The sequence below is a fragment of the Danio rerio genome, chromosome 4, assembly GCF_049306965.1.
Source record: "Danio rerio strain Tuebingen ecotype United States chromosome 4, GRCz12tu, whole genome shotgun sequence".
NCBI classification, from domain to species: Eukaryota; Metazoa; Chordata; class Actinopteri; order Cypriniformes; family Danionidae; genus Danio; species Danio rerio.
Window position 1 is genome coordinate 65,244,467 of NC_133179.1, and position 6,394 is coordinate 65,250,860.

The 6,394-nt window shown below is 39.8% G+C and overlaps 2 protein-coding genes across 4 annotated transcripts in view; both read right to left on the reverse strand.

Annotated features, from left to right (window-relative positions):
* znf1069 (zinc finger protein 1069) overlaps positions 1-6,394 on the reverse strand; it is a 616,019-nt gene that overhangs the window by 493,390 nt on the left and 116,235 nt on the right. The window lies entirely within an intron of this gene.
* The window catches only part of LOC110439389 (NACHT, LRR and PYD domains-containing protein 3), a 440,964-nt gene that overhangs the window by 149,514 nt on the left and 285,056 nt on the right, over positions 1-6,394 (reverse strand). The window lies entirely within an intron of this gene.

Below are 6,394 nucleotides of genomic sequence, written 5' to 3' on the forward strand. Positions count from 1 at the left end.
AATATGATTTCCTTATATAGAATTTGAAAATCTTTTTCTGAAATTAAATTATTAAGAAGAAAGTCAGAATGTGCAACTATAAAACCAACTTCACCTCAATGCATTGGATGCACCCTGGTCTGCCATTTTTCTAAAATAAATATAGCTTATGAATTAAATAGTTTAATCATATTATGTGATAAGACTAAATAGCAAACATGACATTAGGGCAAGCAAGCCAAGTTACCTTTCGTAAAACAAGAATTGTTATCCTAGGTATGAATACTGATCACTAACATAGTTATATTTAAACTAACATCAAACTGTACAACTATAAGTGGTTTTAAAAAATGAAGCAATGAAAACGTACCTTAATTGTATTGCTGCTTTCAGGATGTCATCGATTCAGCTCTGCAGAAAAAGCACACACACACCAGTAATCAGAAAGCTAATGTAAACACTGTTTGAAAATACAATAACTAATAATAAATAGCAAATGTAAAATATGTTTTTGTAGTTTCTGTACTGTACTCAATAAAAGCCTCCCTGTAACATAAAGACTAGAATAAATCACCTCTGATTCACATGCTCAAATATAACATGTTGGTGTAGTTGCTGATGTAACACAAACCTTACTCAAGTGATCAACTATATACTGATGCACAGATTAAACAAATGACCCTTTATTCTCTTTTAGTAAGAATACATGTATCTAATTTAAACAGTATTGGCAACAGTCAATTGACAGCAGATTCTACATCAGCACAAATACATCACTCACTCAGATGTCTGTTTAGTCTTGTGATCTGCAATACTTCACATTTTTCTGTCAGACATTTGATAATAATCTTTTTTACCTTTGAAACGTTACTTTATATGTGCTGATTGGAGACCGTAACATTACACAGTCAACATTTACAGCGAAATAAAATAGACTATAATTTAAAGCCTCTTTACACCCTCAGCAATTCTACAGTGCACTGTACAGTAGCTCAACAAATACGAGTTTAACACAAAGAACTGTCTTTGGTTTAATACTCACATTTCAAACTGACCGCGTCCTCTTCCTCCTTCAGGCCGTAGGCTGCGGCTTCCTGGAGTAGAAAGGCATCCACCTGGCGTACTTTTTATGGTTACTAAAGTTTCAAACCTACTCATTTTCTTAAGGCATGTTTGCTCCTACTATGAAATAATTAAGCAGGCATTTTTGAACGCAAATCAGGTATAGATGCAGCGAATCTCGCAAAGGGGGTTTCGGTTTCGACGTTCAGCCTCCGCAGCGCTAGAGCGGTGACGTCACGCCCCATCCCCTATTGGCTGAATTTCTCTGAGAGCCCACGTTTTGGTTGGCAGATACACAAGTAACTTTTGCACCAAATGTCACAGTGATTTTTGGTGCAGAAGAGCGAGAGAGCGAAATGTAGATTTGCAAGTGAAAAACAGCGCTTGAGACTCGTAGCGGCAGATTTGAGCAGTTGCAGGAACATATTTCTGTTCGTGCTTAGAAAAAAAATAATCAAACATTCTACACACGTTCAGCTCTCTTTGTGCGGATACACATTCTAATCTACAGATGTGCAAGTTTTGTCTGTGACTTCACATTTCTGGATGCAGGTGTGTGAATGTGTTTTGCACCATATTCACTGCAACAATAGTAGCAAAGAACATGAGCGGATGAGTTTCTGCATTTGTGATTCGTCCGATGGGATTTGTGCACCTGTACTGAAGAATTTGTGCAGGTGTAAATGTTGCGTTGTGTTTGTTGGAGACAAAAAATACCTACACATTTGCAAATTTGCTCTGCGAGTACAAATTTACTGATACGCATGTGTGGCTATTTTTTACAACTACAAATGACACTTTTACAGCTGCTTGGGAGTTTTGCACCAAAAATACCTTCATAAAAAAGTGTGGAAGCTGATGCGCAGTGTCTGCCACCTCGGGTCCATTCCATCCAGACCCATGGTCTCCTAAAACATGCATGTTTGCAAGTTGCCTTTCAACTCCACTTTCTCTTCTTTCCCCTCTTCCTCTTCCTCTCCCTCTTCCTCTCCATCTTTCTCTTCCTCTTTCTCTTTCTATTCCTCTTTCTCCTTCTCTTCCTCTCCCTCTTCCTCTCCATCTCTCTCCTTCTCTTCCTCTCCCTCTCATTCTTCCTCTTTCTCGGTCTCGTTCTCTCCCTCTACCGTATACTGGTTCCCTTTCTGCTTCTCGTCCTGTCTCTTTCAGAGGAGATGGTCTGGAAGACGAATATGGTGTGGGCCTCACCTGGATACTTTGGCCCATCTGGGCATCCCCTTCAGCCTCAGAAATCCTGCTGCCACTGGGTAGTGCATTTTGTCTCTCATCCTCCTGACTAAAATAAAAAAATGAAGATTGTGAATATACATGTGAATAATAAATAAAACATAAAACAAGAACTAATTTCATTGTTATAGTTTTTCCCCCCTCACTACACATACAACACACACAAAACGCCACAGGGGAGTATAACACACAGGTACATAGCAGGAGATCAAGTATTTTTAGGAAAGTAGATATTTTGTCATTATAAAATATATAAATGTCTGTCTTTTGTATCAGAAAATCATGACTAGACAAATGTGTGTTATGTGTTTTCAACATAAAGCCTATTCTAATTCTGCTGTAGTATATATTCATGTATAATATTTATTTCCACGTTTTGGGAGATGTTTTTGTCATCAACAACAACAAAAAAACATACACACACAAAAAAATAATAATTTTCAGAATTAGTGCTTTACATGAGATTCGAAACTAAACACCTGTGACTTATAGCGCATCGCACTACCATTTGAGCCACAGAAAAGCATACTATACTATTACACCTATATACACATATCACACACATTGTACACAACGATATTACTCACATGTTGTCCTCGAATGGATCGATCCCCTGGCAATAATTCTCCTCACTGCACCAGGTGTCCGCGCCAGATTCAGAATCTGACACTGCTGGATCACTGTCATGAGAGTCATTTGAGAACAGCAACTCCAGTACCTCGTCTTTGCTGTACCTTTGTTCTGTCATTTCTGTCAGTTTTTGTCAGTTCTATCAACATTGATTTCTCTTATATGAAAATTATATTATGCAAATCGTTTTTTTTTCTGTTGTTATTTGTTTTTTGTTCGTGCATATACCCTATAATGTCACTGTTCAAATAGTTGATTGGTGCTTTGCAAGACAAAAGTCTATGTTTATTGGTTGAGTAGAGAACAGTTTGAACCAATCTTTGCATGGAGGAGGGACAACGCGTTAGCAACCACGTCCGATTTGCCAAGAGACACAAACCGAGTCAAACCCTTTTGACAAATCAGTGTTGTCAAAATTTGATGACGTATCCACACTTACCATGGAGCTTCCGTAAGTCCAAAGGACTTGCTTTACATCACCGTAAAGCTTAGAATCCCTGCTTCATGCCAGTTTTTAAATGGTAAAGATTGCATGTGCGGATCAAAAGTTATTGAACATTAAATAACAATAGTGATTTTTAGCCGCGGGCGGTTGTCTCTGTCTTTAAGGATTAAAAATATTTACCATTTTCCCAAGTATATATAACTACTACTGTAAGAAAATATTAGAATTCGGTACTTACTTTCTGTATTATCTTTGCTTGAACTGAGCCGATCTAATCCTATTTATATGAATTTAACCTGCTTCCGATCAGGTTTGACCTAGCAGAACTGTTGCTATGACAACAACTCTTAGATCAACTTTGAAGAACGAAACGATCCTGGATCGTGTTAAATCGTCAATATCTAAATACAGCTAACTGAGTAATCCACTTACGAAGAACGGACCCCTGCTGACAAACTGGAATTCTTCGAAAGACGTTTTTATGAAAGACATAATGCCCTGTAAAACGCTGGACACCTGCAAGGGCTTGTCTGGGATTTAAAACCCCGGACCTCTCGCACACGAAACTAGAATCATACCCGGGGGTGTCCAAACTCAGTCCTGGAGGGCCGGTGTCCTGCATAGTTTAGCTCCACCTTCCTTCAACACACTTCAACTCCATGGAGCTTTCTAGTATATTTAGAAGAGCTTGATTAGCTGGTTTAGGTGTGTTTAATTGGTGTTGAAACTAAAATATGCCGGACACCGGCCCTCGAGGACCGAGTTTGGACACCCCTGCCCTAGACCAACGAGCCACTAAAGTGTTCACATTTTACATGGCGTCAGAAGTATCAGATAGTCAGAAATTTTTCTCTAACAAATCAAGGGCACCCTAAGCGAGAATCATACCCCTAGACCACCGAGCCACTGCAAAACAGCAACTTTACATGGTGACACTATCTGCCGACAAACTGGCAAAGCCACAACGCCCTTACAAAACAGCAGACAACTGTAGGGGCTCAACCGAAATTTGAACCTGGGATTTGTCATGGCATGAACGAGAATCATACTCCAAGACCAGCAAGCCACTTTGCAAGAAATTTTTTATGTGGTGACACTATCTGCTGACAAACTGGAATGCTTTGAAACACCTTTTTATAAAAGCCATAATTTTGAACCCAGGACCTCTCGCACCAAAAGCGTGAATCATACCCCTAGAAAAACAAGCCACTAAAATCTGAAGTTTTCACATGGCATCAGAAGCAGCAGATAGTCAGAAATCAAGTGCAGAGAATTTGTAAGATGGAGGAAGTGTGTCTGAAACAATGCTGGATAGTCTATTGGGTGAGAGAGATCGTAGGTTTCTGCGAAAGGCAACTTGTTTTGGAGTGTATGGTGGCTCAGGAGTCCTGTGGATGTTGAGAGACAAAAGGAAATATTCCGATGTGTGTAGTGGAGTTACTAGTGTTTAATCAGTGAAGCAATGTCGCGTGTAAATAAGATCAGTAGCAGAAGTAGGTGCTCTTTTGAGGTCAAAAGAGGCAAGCAGAGTCTGGAAGTCAGTAGCTTGAGGTTTTTCAATGTGGATGTTGAAGTCACCTAGCACCAACAAGGGAGTGTCATAAACAGAAAAAGATGAGAGAAGAACATCCAGTTCATCTAAGAAGTGACCTAATGTACCTGGTGGGCGGTAGATGACAACCACATTTATGTAGAAGGAGTGGATAATGGTGGCTGCATGGAATTCAAAGGAGCTGATCTTTGCCAGTGACTATCTTTGAGTAAATTTCCATTCTTTGGAAATCAGTAGTCCAGTTCCACCCCCTCTCCCTGTCTGACGAGGAGTGTGGGAGAAAGAGAAATTAGCAGAAAGAGTAGCATGTGTAGCAGTGTCCTCCGGTCTCAACCAGGTCTCAGTTAGAGCCATGAGATTATAGTCAGAATGTGTAGCTATGGAGGTAATAAAATCTGCCTTGTGAACAGCAGATTGACAATTTCAGAGGCCCACGGAGAGAGTCGTGAAATAGCAGATGCATGTATTGAACGAAGGTTGTGATAATTATGCCTGCAGCTTACCTCCCGTGCTTTGCGAGTGTTAGTAACAACAGGAATTAGTTAACACATAATAAAAGTGCAATGAAAACAATAATAAGTGCCAAGATTAAGTAAAATAAATAAATAAAGTACTCAGGTGCTTTGTCAGTGTCTTTGCTCGGTGGAGTCGCACAGGTAGAGTCAATGGTCTTTACACTCGTCGGTCTTCACACGCAGTGAGACTAGCTGCTTATATACACCCCTGAGCGCTTGCTGATAGAATTCAGCTTGACATGCCTCAAGAGTTCCCACAATACAACAACAGAAACTGAGGCGAGGGGTGCAAAACCGACCGTGATCCACACACAAGCTCTTACAGTAACCAAGGAAACAGTGAGTAATATTTCTAGCACTACACACAAACAACTGAAAACAAGTCTAAATGTACTTACACGCTGCTGGTCTCGTTGCTAAAGTGCTTCTCCTTATATGGTTGAACAAGCCATCCTACTTCCCTTACTTACTTACATTGTCTATCCATCCATCTATTTATTCATTTTGTTTAGTAAATGTGTTATTTTTGAGGCTGACCTAATAAAAATATAATAATTTTACTGCCAGAATTTTAGGTGCAGGCTAGGACTGTCTCTGCCATTGGCAGATAACGTTGTTTTTTTGGCTTCATAGGACATGGACTTTCAGCATGCAGTGGGACGGTTTGCTGCTGAGTGTGACATGGCAGGGAAATAAACAGCACCTCTGAGTCAGAAACCATGGTGCTTGACTGGTAAAAAGGTGGCCATCTCCAGTTTGGAGAGTCTTTACCCCAAATGGAGTACAAGTATCTGCGTTTTTTTTTTTTTTCATGAAAAATGGAATGTGAGATTAAAAGATGGATCAGTGGAGGAGTAGCAGTAATGCATTTGATGTGATTGTCTGTTGTGGTGAAGTAGCTGAGATGAAAGGCAATGTTCTAAATTTACCACTCAATCTAGGTTCCTACTCACATCTATGGTCATG